General features: G+C 34.0%; 1 protein-coding gene and 1 long non-coding RNA gene across 2 annotated transcripts in view; both read left to right on the top strand.

Moving 5' to 3' along the window:
• Positions 1-17121, top strand: part of LOC134752371 (uncharacterized) — a 134250-nt gene that overhangs the window by 16951 nt on the left and 100178 nt on the right. The window contains exon 2 of the mRNA XM_063688068.1: positions 9548-9575. The gene's annotated coding sequence lies outside the window, so the exon portion shown is untranslated. The remainder of the gene's footprint in view (positions 1-9547; positions 9576-17121) is intronic.
• Positions 13293-13602, top strand: LOC134755460 (uncharacterized). The gene is made up of 2 exons (XR_010129047.1): positions 13293-13360; positions 13525-13602. It is a non-coding gene; the product is annotated as an uncharacterized LOC134755460 (long non-coding RNA).

The following is a 17121-nucleotide window of genomic DNA, read 5'->3' as shown; positions in this document are numbered from 1 at the left end:
AACAATTACTCACGACTTCATAATTATTTAGTAGGAAATCTACGCTAAACGACGCATTTAGAAAAACACAGTTTTTTCGTTTACGGTAGTAATTATTATGGGCAACTCGTTTTATAATGAAGGCCGCAGTACTTAAAATCGTATTATATATTGGCAAGTGTTAAACAGATTACGTTACGCAGTTTGCAGTCAGAGATCAAGATCAAAATACATCATTACAGCATCATTACAGCAGGTATATTAGTTACATCAACAACATCCGTTGGCGTTTTGTGAGGCATAATACACTAGTAAAATCCCTACACTAAGAGGAATAAGAGTAGAAAGTTGGCTTTCGATTAACAAGAATCATGTACATTAACATAATCTAGCAACTAAATAATATATAGGATATGAGTGTTAAAAATCTTCAAATAATGTGGACTTCCACTAAGAAAGTAATTTTGGAAATGTACCTATAAATGGGTTAAACATGGGGTTGAAAGTTTTTAAGGACGTCTAAGACGACGAACCCGCGGCCGGAGGCGAGTGATTATACATATAATTTTACTAAAAACGTAAATATTAAGTTTAAAATGAACTTAATAAAAATAAGTTACCGTGAAGATGTTCGAAATTAGAAGGTCATTAAGAAATCATTTATTATCCCGAAAACCGATCAAAATAATTGGCGCATCGTGATGTTACTATACAATAGAATGTAAAAAATCGTAATTTGTTAATTTCTTCGTAATCGCTACACCGGTTGTTATGATATTTTGTATACTGATTCTAAATACCCTAATGCATATGTACATTTTGGCTTTGTCCAATGGCTAAGGACACCCTGTATACGACTGGTACTACGATTAAGATTATGTGCCTTAACAAATTTTGTATATCTTGGGCCGCCGAATGAATTCTCCATGATAAAGCAAGAAATGTCACTATCAAGATTTGTGAATTTTAATCGCACTCTCTTTTATTATAGATGTTACTAGAAGTATTGAAAAAAGTCCTATTATAATTAATGCTCAATTCTATTGAAATTCATTTGACATTACGAGAACCTGATCACCGATTTCCTCATACAATATTTGATCGTGATATTAGCTCTCACTTATCACAGGTCAGACCAATGTCCACAGCATGACAGCTATCAAAACACGAAGGTCACTATCATCACGGCTTGACAGACCCACTAACCTGAAATTGACAATCGTGTTTCTAAATGCTGCATTGACAATTCGCTTTATTCAACTGTCAACCTAAATAAATGTCTAATAAGGTTTATAACAAGTATAATAATAATAGACTAGTACTTAAGCTTACCCACTCACCTTTCATGTTTATAACATCCTGTAAAGAATCGTATGAATGCAAAACGCTAACTAGTATGAATTTGACGTTATTCAACTTTCAACCGAGGGACGAAAGATACCTAGAATTGTACTTAATACAGTAGTATAAAAAGTAAATGACGGATGACCCAAATATTTAAAAAAATAAGAAAATGGCGGTTGGACTACTCTTTTTACGATGTTTAATATTTTTTTGACCTACCTAATAATTCATAAATGGAATTTCTTAATAATAAATAATAATGTCCGGTTTTTTATCCCATAGCTCAGTACTTAGTCAATCGCTCCCAATAATCTCGTACATTTTAGATTCCATCAACTCTCAATATTCCTTACACCCTGGCGGATGCTGCCTCTGCGTGCGTTCCATGACACGGGCACCCCTCGGTGTACCCCTTACATTTCATTTGTGTCAAAAGGGCCTTTAGGTCTTGGCTTCGGCTCCACGCACGTCTCCCAAACACCATTGTTCCGTGATGGAAAAGAAAGACATAATAATTATATTAAATTAAAATTCAAATGAATTTCGAGTATCTGTGACTCATAAGTACATAATACATACATTAAACAAAACACAAACATTAACACGATAACATTAAACAAAAAAACTACAAAATAATAACAATAATAATAATGTAATCAATAGATTTAATTGAAAAATTTACATTGTACCTATCCTTATATTTTCATTAAGCTGATTATAAAATTAGTTTGAAGGTTATATATTATATAAATACTATGACTAGCGCTGCGAAAATACCGCCGAAGTATTGTAACAAAGTAATTATAATCTTTCGTCGTATGAACTGGATTAGATTAAACTGCTATAATCGATGAATGTACTTAAAATCTTCATAATAAAGTGCAATTTCCTATGATTACAATCCGATCAGCACGAAAAATGTAAAACAATTAATTCGTATACCGAGTGCCGAGTGCCGAAACAATTAAAGGAACTTAATTGTATTGTTAAGTATGGTAATCGCCGCAGGGGTAATTTCGATTTCGAGTACATGACATATTAGAAATGGGGTTAAATTAAGGCATCGACTGTATTTATTGCACTTTCGGAATAATTAATATTATTACATTATTAGGAGACGAATTAAGTTTCTTTATATTTATATCATAGTATAAAATCATGAACACTGATTCATTGTGTTATGTTTCAGTTAAAACTTTTGTTAGGAAGTCAATTAGATACCTACTTTAACAGTAATAATAAGAAAATTAAGAAAAAGAGTAATAGAGTAATTTTAAATTTAACGCTTTGTAGTAACGCAACCATTTTTCCTTATTATTTTATATTATGTCCAAGTGATATGCATTAACTAAATAGCGTCTCTTATACTCGTAATATTTGACCTAAAAACTTTGATTTGTGTCTTCAATTAGGTTAATATAAGGATATTTTCCAGGAAACGTAACGATTAAAATATTATAGGATTAAGGTAATCTTCGCCGAATATAGGCGAGCCCAGAGGTCAATCGGCCATCGCTTCCTGACTCCCACGTAATTCATGCAAGCGGGTCAGGCCTAATGGACGCTCAAATAAGCTTTCCTCAGGTCCTTTAAAAGCAGCTATACAACCAAAAATTAAACGGTACCCCGCAATTCACAGTCACAATACCTATACCTCGTGATTACACATAATTTCGCGCTTGTTTTTCATATAAAAAAGTAAGATTTTTGAATTAATATCAATTATATATTATAGTTATGTGGGTATAAATCAAACCATTGCCGAATTCTTATTGTTTATGAACAACGTAATGGTCAAGTAAAAGTTTTACAATCGAACCTTCGGCATATTCGTGACTGAATCGTACTGAATGTAATAATTAGTACCTATTTTTGTTTAATTAAATATCGCTCTTCTTGACTTTATCGTAGATCCTAAAACGGGATGTCTAATGTGTGTACCATTATAATTGTTGAATTTAAATTCTATTGTAACTACTTACAAAGTGCGCATGGAAAATAATTACATTTAATGATTGTTTATATGTTAAATAACGACCACTTGATAACGTTCAGTTTTTAGGGTTCAGGAATCAACTAGGAACCCAAAGTTTTTCCATCATTTTGGAGTTACTTAAAAACCGACCAAGTGCGAGTCGGACTACTTCGCACATTTTTTAACAATTTTATTTCTTAAGTCGGCTCACGCTTGACCGTAGAATTCTTATAGGTATTCCTGTAATAGGTATTGAACTATTTATCTAGTTGTTTTCCAAAATTCTAGACCCAGACGTTTCAGAAATAACTCCTTCGAAATCCTTATTTGAAAATAATAAAAAATATATATTTGAGATCCACACAGCAAGCTCTTTCATTTAATATGACATACGATATAGTTCGAATAACCTTTTTTAATGTTCTTGTTAACCCCTCAATAGTGGCCCTTAAGTATACAATTTATTTATTTGCGTTACATGTCCGTCTTTGGGTCACCGACAACTCTAGGTCTCCACTCTACCAGCCTCTTGCACCACGAGCCGTCTTTACGGGCCACATGTCCAGCGCACTCCCACTTCAGTTTCGCCATTCGTCTGGTCTGGTTACATCAGTGACTTTACTATGTTCCCGAAGCCACTTGTTTATTTTCCTGTCACTTCCTACCAATCTTCTTTTCATCGCTCTTTGGGTTACTTGTAATCTGTATGGTATGTTAATAGTCACGCGAGTCTTCGTAGCGTCTGTCATGCCGATACATTTTTCTTTTCATTTGGCTAGGCCCCGTTGTTTTACCAACGAAAACTATCTACAAGTCATTGCTATACCTAATAACGTGCTACCTGTATGAGTCGAAATCCGTTTCGCAATCCGTCTGAGCAACAAAGGCAGGCGCAGACTCATGTCAGCGTTGTATGCATACAATTAAAATTAAACTAATTATGAATTAATCTTGCCTCATTGAAACGAACACTATTGTATTGCTTCGAGTGTGATACTTTACTTACTTTCACTGTCAGCACTTACGCACGACCTTGGGATTATTATAGATTAAGAACACATTTAGGCCACCATAAAGGTTTGAATAACAAAGTTTTTTTTTTCACCATAGTGCCATAGCACAGATACCTTACCTTTAAAAGTATTTGCAAATATATGCCGGTTTCTAGTAAGTATTGGACCTATGGTTTCTGGTTTCTCGACCTTTTTTGTTTCTCTAGGCACGGGAAATCTCAACCAGGATTTCTCGAATTTCTCGAGTATCTCGAGAAATTTTGAAAGTTTCATAAAACACCATGTTATTTACATTTTTCTGCTTTATTACAAATCAGACTCGTAGGAGTCGTAGGTGAGATCAATAATCAAACAAATGGTAAATTTTTAGTTACCATAAATTGCACTTAATAATCAAAAATTCAACAACAAACAAAAAAACTATAAATGCAGGCGTGCGTGCCGCGATGTGATATATGCTACAGTGTATTTCTTTAGGTAGTTAACAAAATGTAAACAAAACACAATATGGTATTTTATCAGGCAAGAATATTAAAGTCAATTAATTTAACTCGATAAAATAAAAAAATAAAAATAAAATATAAAATAAAATAAAATAAATTTATAAAATGTAAAATTTTATGAATAAATAATTGAATTAATTTAACTCGATGCGACAAACTTACAGAAGTTTTACTACGTAATATTAATACTCAAAGTAACAATGAAGCTGCTATAATTGTGCTAACTTGCTAATACGAATATATCGGGATGATTTGATTTATCAATAGTAATTTCGTTTTGCAATATTTGCTATTACATGGCCATGGCCCTATAATTCGTTTTTTACCATTAGAAAGAAGATAAGCGATCTTGACCTGTCTTTTTATTGAAAAAAAAAAACTTGAAAAATAAGTCACGGCAAATATATAACAGTTATAATCATAAAATCATATACGATCATTTACATTATTTTGCTTTCATAAGTAATAGTTACTAATTATTTAAAAGTGGTTTTCTATGAAAAGGCACGTCAAGATTGTTTATATTTTTTCTAATGATGAAAAAACGAAGTACCTATAGTAAAGAACCTAAAACGAGACGAATTCTTTACACATTTAAGGGTAGTATTTAGTATAAAAGTTTCAAAGCATCATAATCGATTGAAGCCAGAACGATAGGGGACGGATCAAGGAAGTTTTTATTTGGTTGGTTAACCATAAAAATTGTTTTAAATACCTGAAAATGTAAAAAAAAAACATTGTTTACTTACCTAAAGAAATACACTTTTTTTATACCACGTCGGTGGCAATCAAGCATACGGCCCGCCTGATGGTAAGCAGTTACCGTAGCCTATGGACGCCTGCAACACCGGAGATATTACACGCGCGTTGCCGACCCTAACACTCCTCTCCCTCGTTGAGCTCTGGCAACCTTACTTACCGGCAGGAACACAACACTATGAGTAGGGTCTAGTGTTATTTGGCTGCGGTTTTCTGTAAGGTGGAGGTACTTCCCCAGTTGGGCTCTGCTCTAGATCTGGAATGACATCCGCTGTCCTGTGCCCTACCACACAAAGCGAGATGTTATTCACAGTGCCCATACCTCTCTTTTAGACGTAGTTTAAGGACATACCCGGGTCCGGATGCAGTTTAAGGACATACCCGGGTCCAAACTATGGACACATCACGTTTTATACTCGTGTTTTCTATTAACTTATCACAAGAGATTTATTTCTCGAGTTCTCGAGGCATTGAGCTTTTTTTTCCCGTCTCGACAGAGGACAAATTTCTCGAGCAGAAACCCTAAATTTGGACCTCTAATACCTACTACGACAGTCGCAAGACTAACCACTCGGCTATAATATAATTATAATGTAATGCAAAAGGGACAACCGAACAACATCGTAATGCGACATAGAGCCTTACTTTTATGAGTGTCGTTTATAATACAAATGCTGTAACTGTAAGTAGGTAATCATACAACATACCAATCAATACCAATAGGTATAATGAAATATAGTTGGTCAAACCAAGTTGGCAGTAAATAAGAACAAAAAAACTTTGCTCATCCTTTTCATTTGGGTGTTAGTACTAGTGTAAGACAAAGATAGTATGAGTCTCTCTGTCTATGTTTGAAATGAGACAGTACTTTGACAAACTATATATGAACAGTTATTTGCGAAACAAATAGCAATACTTAGTAAAAAATAGTGAAATAAGCCCTTAATTAAGCCGTCTTCGATGCGGCTATTATTATCACGGATTATTAAATTGTTACGTATCTTTTGTGTTGAACGAATTATCTCGACGTTGATTATGCAAAAAGTAATGCCAAGGTTGCTCTAAATAAAATTTAATAAGGCGGCTTAATTTTGTTGAATTGACTGAAAAACTACTTATAGAAGTTGAGAAACCATGAGTAAAGTATAAATTTGTAAGTATGTATTTGTTTTTATAGGAAATTTTATTACAGGCAAGGCGAATTTCTATTTGTTGATCTTAGTTATAAGTGATACAATCTCGGAGAATACGATCAACTTTGATAAAATAATATTATCATTTATTAACATGTGATCTGTGTGATCAACATTCTTCATTTTTTTGTTTTATTCTTAATAATAGACTAAATAAGCCTATTGCTACCCTAAAACTCCTATAGTCCTAGTTGACATTGAAAACCTACTACCTAGTACCTACTAGTAGCCAGGCAGTCATGTCAGCGGTACCTTATGTACACTCGGATACGTCTATATCAAGAAACTATTAAAGCCCGCTTTGATTTTGTAAACAAAAAGAACACACGTTTAAATCACAATTAATATCCCACCAAAAACATTTCATGTGAAATGTTGCCAAGACGAAACCATAAGGCTAGGACTCTCAAAAAGTTATCAGAGCTTTTGTAGAGCCAAGCTTCTAACTGTACAGGCCCTAACTTTACAAACTCTACACATTAGTCAAAATATGAGGCTTGGCCGTTTCGCTACTGTCACATGGGCGTAAGGTGAAAAATGTATTCACTATAAATTATTTTGTATGTAACATTTTGCTTAATAAGTCCACTATTATTGGCATCATATCCCGAGAATTTTATTTATCTGGTGTAATCCAAACCCAAGTTATGAAGGTTCAAAAAAACGACGAAGCGCTTCGAGAAAAGGTAGGTAGTGCCCTTGCGCTTCGCTTTGCTCGTCTTGGCGGGGGCACTACCGTGCCCCCAGATCTATGTGCACATTAATAAGATCGGAAAGTGAGCGTGGCCCGGTTAGAGCACGTGGCCGAATTATCCGACAAGTAATTACCGTGTCCCCGGCGATACACAGACCTCTGAATGCTAGAAGGCACTTACAAGAGATTGTCTAGCTTAGCATCTCTCAATATTCTAACTACTAAATAGTAAGTATCCACATCACAAATGTCTCGTTTTCAAAAGTATGTTGTAGACGCATTAGGACTGCACTCGTTTCCTTGTTAAAGTTATTCCATATTATTATCGACAAAAAAGTATTCAAGTGCCGCAATTTTGTCAACAACTTAGATATACAAATATGAAGAATATTTCGATTACGGAACCATGAAGCCCGAAACACATATCGTGCACTCGTAAATGTTTACTACTTAAGTAATACCATGATAATACTATTACTTATTCTGTGCTAATACGTATAAGTGCTTTATATATTGAATACATTTCATTCAAATGAGGCACTATTGAAAAATCTGTCACTACGAGTATGTAGTAAATTTTAATTAAACCACTTCCACTTCTTTAATCCATTGTTACTATGATTAAGTTTGATGCTCGAGCAGAGTGGGCTAGGTTGATCTAGGCCATATGTTACACCTGGATTTATTAAGACACGAAACACGCTTATGTTAAACAGGAAAGCATTATAAGTTTGATTACGCCACATTACATTACTGTGTTAGGCTATGAATAAATAGATATCATTTATTTCAAGTAACTATCAGACTCATATTTATGGTTAGTATGTATTACTTATAGCTATGTTAGAATCTACATTTCATAGAATATAATGAAATAATTACTAGGGCAATGTTTCTAGGAGTACCTAAATAGAAAGTAGTTAAACATAATAAGTACTTCTAGAGACATGCAAATCATCACAATGCCTCAAATAAGAGCAGTCAAACCGCTCGGCTATCACCAGCGGTGGCAGCATGGTGGCATTTTATCGCCTGTCACTATGCCTGTTACTTTCGCACTTACATACTTGTTAGAACGTGACAGGCATGGTGAAAGGCGATAAAAATGCGACCGTGCTTAGCCCGCAGGACCCGAAACGCTTTGTTATATTGGGACCCGGTGGGCCCCGTTACATAGGCCCGCTGCGTGTAGTACGTCCATAAGCTGCCCGTATACAGGAAGGTGCAATATGCTCTGGATAAGCGACAGAAAATAACTCAGTCCTAATCCCACACTTGCGTGCTATGGACTGTTCAAGAATTAGTACGAAATGCTCTTTAAAAAATACGACGACAAATAAACGCATTAGATTTACACTAATGTGCCGACAAGCATGGTACAAACGGCGCCAAGAAGGTTCAACCGTGTGTTCTGTTCTGAGGTGTGTTCTTAAATACCTACAGAAAGTTCGTTTATTGTCGTCGTGTAACGCTGCGTCTTACATAGGCGAACACTCGCGAATGCGAAGCGAAGCGACGCGGCGCGGCGCGGCCGGCCCAAGGCGTTCGCGTTCGCAACGAGATCGCCCACGTAGGACACTTCTATAGGTATCAAAGGATTAATTAAGGGGCCGTGCCGCGCCGCTTCGCGTTTGCGTTTTGTTCGCCTACGTAGAACGCTGCGTTAGGCAATCCAACGTACATACTTATATATTATATAGCCGCATCCTTATCGAATTGCACCAAAATCACTGAATATATGGTTCAAAAATTTGGCTTGGCACCGACTTCAAACATATCAGTTGGTAACGCATATACTTAAACTTAAATATTTTATTTCATCCTTTTTGAAGTCGGTTTATCTTGTTTTATATATTTTTTTTTAGATATAATTATAATTTATTTTTTGTTCGGTAAATGAAAACAAAAAACTGATATGAAAAGTTTTCTTAATTTCTATTTAAAGTTAATTGTTTTAATGTAAAGTACCACCAAGTACAATATCGATAACTAATTTGTTAGCACCTTATATATTAACGTCTTATAAACCTATCATGTGTCGACAATTTTCTAGTGAATCTTATTCATGTTCTTTTTTTTTGTTTCAGAAGACACATCCATCGCTGTAACAAAAAGGTATATACCTATGCTTGTAGTTTATACATGTACAAGTACGTTATAAAATAGGGGAAGATAGACACCGCTCAGAGTTATATTTTTCTCAGAATGCATAATAATACATTAATACACAAGTATATAACTTTTAGGGTTCCATGGTCAACTAGGAACCCTTAAAGTTTTTGAATTAACTGATCAACTAATTAGGAACCTGTAAGAATAATCATTTCAAGTTACTGTGCTCTAGCTAGAATAAACCTTTATTTTCATGTTTAAAAGTGAACTTATTCCAAAGCCAACACAACTGTGATATTGATTCCGGGTGCGATTTATATCTATTCACGCTATTGTATATCTTCTCATAGAGACGTAGTGACGGAAAAAATAACATTACGTGATAATAATAATACAATAGTATTACGAAATAATGATTATTTACAAATAATAAGCACAAGCTGACATATTTCCCAACGGTACGTGTCATACAAATGAATTATAGAACAGCGCGTCACGTCACATCATCTTTCCATACTACCAACAGTCACTTACGGTCTTATGTCCCTACAAGTTTATTGTGCGATTTTAAAACGTTTATAAATCGCCACAAAGTCGTTTTTCGTTTGATGCTTGGTATAAAAACTCGATATTAGTGATTGCAAAATTCATCTCACCCGATCGAAGTTTCTTTTAAAATTTGCTTACAATGGAAGGCATAATCGCTGTTACATTAAATGACGTATGAAATGTACAGTGGGAGCAAAAGTGAAATATCTTTTAAAAATAACATTTCATTTGTGCTTGAATTAGATATCATGATAAATACTGAAGGATATGCTAACCTAAGAGAATATGCCCCCAGTGAGGTTTTGGCTTGTATTTTTTTGGCCGCTATTTATTCTCACTAGTAATAAATGTGCAAAATGTCAAATCAATTTCAAACGGCTAACGAAAATGAATATTTACATTTTTCTCGAGTTCCGTGTAAATGATTTACGGGACTACTATTTGTAATATTATCACAATAAATTTTGCATAACATGAAATAATGTAAACAAAAGGTGTCACAAGCCCAACAAGTATATTTATCTGTTGCAGATAAGTTACTGGCCCCTGTTACTGGCTCTGGTTAAACAAATCAATAAATCGAATACCAATAAATTCCAAGCTAGGGAAAGTAAAATCAGACTATGAATTATTTGAGCTAAGTATAGGCACAGTATTTGACAAGGAAGTAAACCAAAAACAAGCACTATGTAAACATTATCGTCTCAGAATTTAATATTACTCTTCTGTACGAGTAAATGTATAATACGTGTCTCGCGCATTCTAAGAATGTTTTGTATACTACCCGAATACATAGTGACTATAACAGATAACACTATAGATTATATCGGGCTGAGTGTACTCGACACAGGCTGATACAATTGGCGCTTGCGTCTATTCACCGCAGACGTTTTGCCGCTTGCGATTGTCATGTCATTGACAATCGCGGGTGTCAGACCATTGATGAAATTTCTAGAGGTTGCTGACTGTACTTTAGTTGATTTAGTTATTCATGATACCAGAATGTACAATTTATTTGTGAGTAATTAGGAAGTTAGTGAAGGACATGAAATGATGAGCCTTGTTATTTATTACTTGTTTGACGTATAATAAATAAAATTGTTATATTTAGTTTAGGTTGGGTTGTTTCCTTTTTATCATAGAGTAACTTATACTAGAGCGGTACTGTCATAGTAAATTTTGTAACCCCAGTAAATTCACTGCCATCTGTCGACACACTTTAAAACTAAAAATGAAGATTTATAAAAATACGATAGAATGTATTTAAATATAGATAAATGATTTTTTTTATTTGCATTAATTATTTTAATGATTTTGACCCATGTTCTTTCACTGATATGCGTTAAAATTGTTAAATAACAAACGAAACCGTCAACGCCATCTATACGACTGTAGGCCAAAACTAGTAGCGCCCTCTGAACGAGAATCAAATTTTCTTGATTTTCGAGGCACGTTTTTTCCTTAGACTGTATCCATCTATTACGGAGTTATATCTATCTTTGCTTTTTATATATGCCTACTTGAATAATAAACTTTCTTTATCTTTATCTTTACTTGTTGTTGTTTTTTTTTTTTTTTCATTTTCTGTGACTTAAATCACACAAGGGCTTTTTTGTGACCCTCTTGGAACATAACGTTCCTAACATAGTTGTTATGTCAATGAATACGGCAAATACAAAATTTTATAGAGCATCATTTTTTTAAAGGAACGCAAGTTTCAACCTTAGGGTGGTATTTGATGCCTTACTTTTACCTAAGTCAAAATACGTCAAGCCGCTTACCTATAATAGCCACTTTATCAAATGACTTAAGTGATTCTCGCTTGCCAGACAACGTAACATTTAGCCAACAATTATCCGTAATGCCATTGTCTTTATTCAGAGAAAGGGCGCGAAAATTGGCGCGAAGTGAAAGCGGCCATTTTGTGGCAGTAAAAGTGTCGAATCAGGCGCAATAGTAAAAGTCCTTTTGTTCTAGCTGATTGGGCGTGGGTTTCACTCTTTGTGGGTGTCGAGGCTTAGATTTCCGGAGTACTGTGTTACTTAATAGTGGAGTTATGATGTTTCCTGATTTAATAAACGGTATGTGTAGGAACGTAATTCACTACCTTAATATGAACAACAATGTATATAAGTATCACATGTGTTGTTTTACGCTTACAATTATCATAAAAGTGCGGTTTTAAAGCATAATATTTTATCATCTTCATGTCATTTCTTGTTTAGTAATAATAGTAAATGATTTTTATTTAAATATTCGTTAAACAAACAATACAATATGAATTACAAATAATTCATTTAACATTTTCTTAACACAATCCGATGTGGCGGTCTGACTACAAATTATCCAGAAATAATTTAGTCATCTTGTAGGTATTTAATGTTTTATTAAACAAATTTTAACATGCTTCGTACATTGGTACATAAAACTATACATACATATACATATATATATATAGATACATATTTCTGATCGTGATTCGTTCAATTTGAAACTTTTAAAGCCCAATTCAATTTAAGATTCCCAAGTTTTTATTGTATGCTTAGTCAAATATATTAACTTCTATAAAAACAAAACTTACTCTAAGTCATTGAACTGCTTGAGTAATCTTGATGTGATCGGAATTGTTAATTAGATGGAAGTTTGTCATATTGGAAGACTGTAACTAACCGTCACTTTTTGTCTATGTTAGAAAAACCGTTGGTAAGAATGACAGTTTGTAAAAGTGTCATTAGTCGCGTTTTTGTTGGTAGTGTGTGTGTGTGTGTGTGTGTGTGTGTGTGTGTGTGTGTGTGATATGACAGTAACATGTTGATAATAATATTAGTAATGTACATTGATGAACTACCTACCAGATAAAACACTAACCAACTAAAGTGATGTTCAGTAATTTTATAAGACAGTGGTAGAGCTATTGCAAAATTGATTTAAATAGGTAACTGGTCCCACTTTTCTAAACTTAAGAGGGAAGAATAGCTTTGCAATAGGTACTTTTTTGATGAAATTCCCATTTCGGAAGAAAACTGTTTCCACTAACTAAATCTTAACAAATCACTTCGATTTTGATGTCGATCGCTTCAGCATAATATATTCTAGGTTTATAGGTTTAAACTATAAAACTCCCGTGAGACTAAAATGTATTAAATTATTTTAAAACACGTTTTAAAATAATTTAATAAAACATTTTTTCTTTAAATTTCACCGACTTGTCTGACGAACGAAATAAGTTTCAATAGAAAGTATACAACTTGTATAACATGAATCAATTAGGTTGCCTATCTTTTTCCGGTCACTATTATGTGGTTGCCGTGTTTGAACAGGTGAGTTTTTATCGATAATTGCACTCATCTGCCTGACGCTTGAATTATATATCAAAATGATGGTAATTTTATTGCGAATACAGTGGTATAGGGTTGCCTGCGAAAATCCGGTCACAAATAAGGGTTGCCAGGCTTTTTAATGAAATAAGAAGGGAAGACTTTTAGCGATAACTCATACACTGCTTAACTGATCAAGTTTATTTTAATTTTATTTGAATGTGTTTGAATGAATGAAAAATTTATTGAAAATAGCCTTGACCATATTTCTTTAGGAAACCCTATTTATTTATATTCAGGAACATATTTTCTTCCATAAAATATAGGTTTCATCTGTCAGACGTATCGGTAAAGGTCGACCATATATAACGTATCTTAGGCTATAAGAAAAAACGTAAGTAATTTATTTAAGAATAATTATGCTTAGCTTAAAGAATTATCTACTTAAACATCATCAATTTTCCCTTCTGCAAAAAAACCCTATTACGAACCTGTAATTTCATACTTCTCAAGCAGATTGCTTACAGACAAACAAACAGAAAAAGTCTTAGTTAATGTAGAAGCGAGCTATAGTTTATCCTTCTAACTTAACCAAAGCCATTCAAGCTAAGTATAAGAAATTAAAAAGAAAATTGCAACTTCCTCACAAGGAGTCACGACGAGAGCCTCGTCTTAAGAAATAACGTCTCGTCATTTTTTCTGGAGAAAACACAATTTGAACCATAGTCTCATAGTGTTTGGTTACGTTTTGCTTGTAGCTCAAAATTATGAATGTACTAGTAATCTATCATAGCTGAGGTTAAAATGTCTTTGGATTTTTGTTTGAGGCTCGTTGAAAATATACTCTTTTCGAGTCGTGGTCAGAGCATTAGTTAAAGTAGTTCCAACATTGTTATTAGTCTATTTTTTCTAAAAACAACTCAATTAAAAAATTTTAAACACTTCATCAGCTCTTCATTATTATCCTTTTGTGAGCGACTGAAATGTTATTGAGTTTATACATATAAGTATGCCATTATTCGTAAGTTTAGTTTGGTTCTACCTACACGTTTTCTATAACGAGATGTCATCTACTTAATTGGGATATATCACAGAGCACCTAAAATGTAATTAAGCAAACAAGTTTATAATGCATTGGAATAGATCAGGGATACGATAATCACAGTTGATGTAAATTACAGGTCTATCAAATTTGCTTTGAAGGTATAGTCCGTTAACTCTCAGAATGACATTCGTTTTTCGGGTAAAATCGGACGTAATCGCGTAATAGAAAATGACAGTCTCTTACTGATTTAGTTGCAATCCAACACCCACAGAGTGCAGTCGTCTTTTCAGCCTTCAACTATATAAGAGTAGTTAATACCACCATAACAATAATATCACAATTTTCCAATTGTATAATTTTACCATAATTATGAATTGAAATATGGGACTGGTATTATCAACTCTATATAATTTCAAATTTGTTTTCGAATTTCAAATTCTGATTCTATTTTATTTAGATTATGACAAAAAGTCAAATCGCAATATAGTCATCAACCGAATATTAAGAATAATGTCATTAGATTAGGGCTTATTTTACATTGAGACAATAGGTATCCTTAACTTTTTGCGCTAAGTTTAAAACTTTTTGTGAGTTAATAAGAAAGCAGAACATCAGTATCACCTTCGCGTGTTATCGCCGATAGCCGATGTATCTTCCTAAAATCCGAAGGTCATTCTGAGAGTTAACGGACTGTACTATTTCGAACAAGGCTTTAAAAAAATCATTTATCCTTATCTCATGTATATCCAGCAGATAATTCGACTCCATCCTGCGTCATTACGTATGCGCGCGTAATAAGAGATATCGGCCCAATCGTTACCGGATCCCGTGTTTACATACAGATTTCTACTGGATGTACAGTCAGTAGCAATAGTTCCTACTTATCGGGGACTACAGAACTTTATTACCGCCAACTTTTATTTTCGACAAATAAATACACCGTACTAATCTCATGAAGATGAAGACAGTTAAATAAATTTCGAATATGAATAATTTCACGCCATGCTATTTAGTTACGTAGAACTCTACGCCTAAGAAGGAAGAGAAGCAACCAAATAACAGGTTCAGTTTAATTTAACAGCGATCAAACTTATGCCCCTAGTTCTGCTTCAAGTACTAAGCGCAATTCAACAAGTACATAGTTGCAATATTTCGATATTGCATATTCCTCCCGTAAGTCAATGGGTGCTCGGTGTTCAGTTGACGCTGATCTCCGTCAGCGTCATATCTCATGAGAACACCTACAAAAATGTGCATGAAGTTTTAATTAGCGTACGAGTATAGAACTTGATGTGTTATATCGCCGTGTCACTTCGTATGTTCAGAATATGACCCCAAGGAAACCCGTATAGGAAGCCCAACATTATTATATTTTACGTAGCACGCACACTGGTCGTATATTACTTACCACTGGTCAGTAATTGCCCTGTAAAACTGGCTTCTACCGCTTAATGATAGGCTGAGATACGAATAGTATATGTGGGAATACTTGTGACTTCCTATATTAATGTACTCGCAAATAAGTCTGTTTGAAAATGTGTAATTACGTAAACAATTTTCCTATACGGTTTCGTTGAGTATCGCACCCATTATTAATTTCTTCCTAAAGTCCATGCTTATATAAAACTAAAAATCAGTTTATTCCCATGATTTTGTATTTACGATATGATTGTGTATTCTCGCAGTCAATATAATATGTCATCAACCAACAAACTACTAGTCGTAATTTTAGTTAGGGGTTGTTATGTTGTTAAGTAAACTGACGCATGCGGAATATGATGACTGGTTGACACCTATCAATTTCGATAGCTGTTAGGATACCTACGACTTATTCCGAAAACCCCGGACTGCATAATGACGGATGACATTAAATATTACCGAGTGCGTTCATCACTTTTTCAACAAATCCACTAAATAATAGCAAAGATAGATATAACTTCGTAATAGATCGATACAGTCTAAGAAAAAAACGTGCCTCGAAAATCAAGAAAATTTGATTCTCGTTCAGAGGGCGCTACTAGCTTTGGCCTACTGTCGTATAGATGGCGTTGACGGTTTCGTTTGTTATTTAACAATTTTAAAGCATATCAGTGAAAGAACATGGGTCAAAATCATAAAAATAATTAATGCAAATAAAAAAAATCATTTATCCATATTTAAATACATTTTATCGTATTTTTATAAATATTTTTTTTTTAAAGTGTGTCGACAGATGGCAGTGAAATTACTGGGGTTACAAAATTTACTATGACAGTACCGCTCTAGTATAAGTTACTCTATGATAATAGGGATAATCATACAGATGCGCTAAAAGCTTGAATACATTTTCTATATAGGTAATTTTTTTGTTAATAATTGTCCACTATAATACGTCCATGTACCTATCTTACGCCACTATTACCTATTTCTTTTTTCTTTACAAGCCTTTTACAAGATGAGTTTCCTAGGGCTGCCTGTTTTAGGCTTAAGGTGTCTTCTGCGGACCGCAGAACTGTATTTCCATTGTTTTCCATGCAAAGATAAATACGTTCCTGGAATTTTTTACTTAAAAGCTGAAGCCCTATTAAATTTACTGACACGTTTGCATTTTTTGCGCACATGTTTCATGAGCATGACAATATTGACTTATTATACTACA

The sequence above is a fragment of the Cydia strobilella genome, chromosome 2, assembly GCF_947568885.1.
Source record: "Cydia strobilella chromosome 2, ilCydStro3.1, whole genome shotgun sequence".
Taxonomy (NCBI): Eukaryota; Metazoa; Arthropoda; class Insecta; order Lepidoptera; family Tortricidae; genus Cydia; species Cydia strobilella.
Note: the sequence above shows the minus strand (reverse complement) of the source record. Positions and strands in the feature narration are given on the sequence as shown.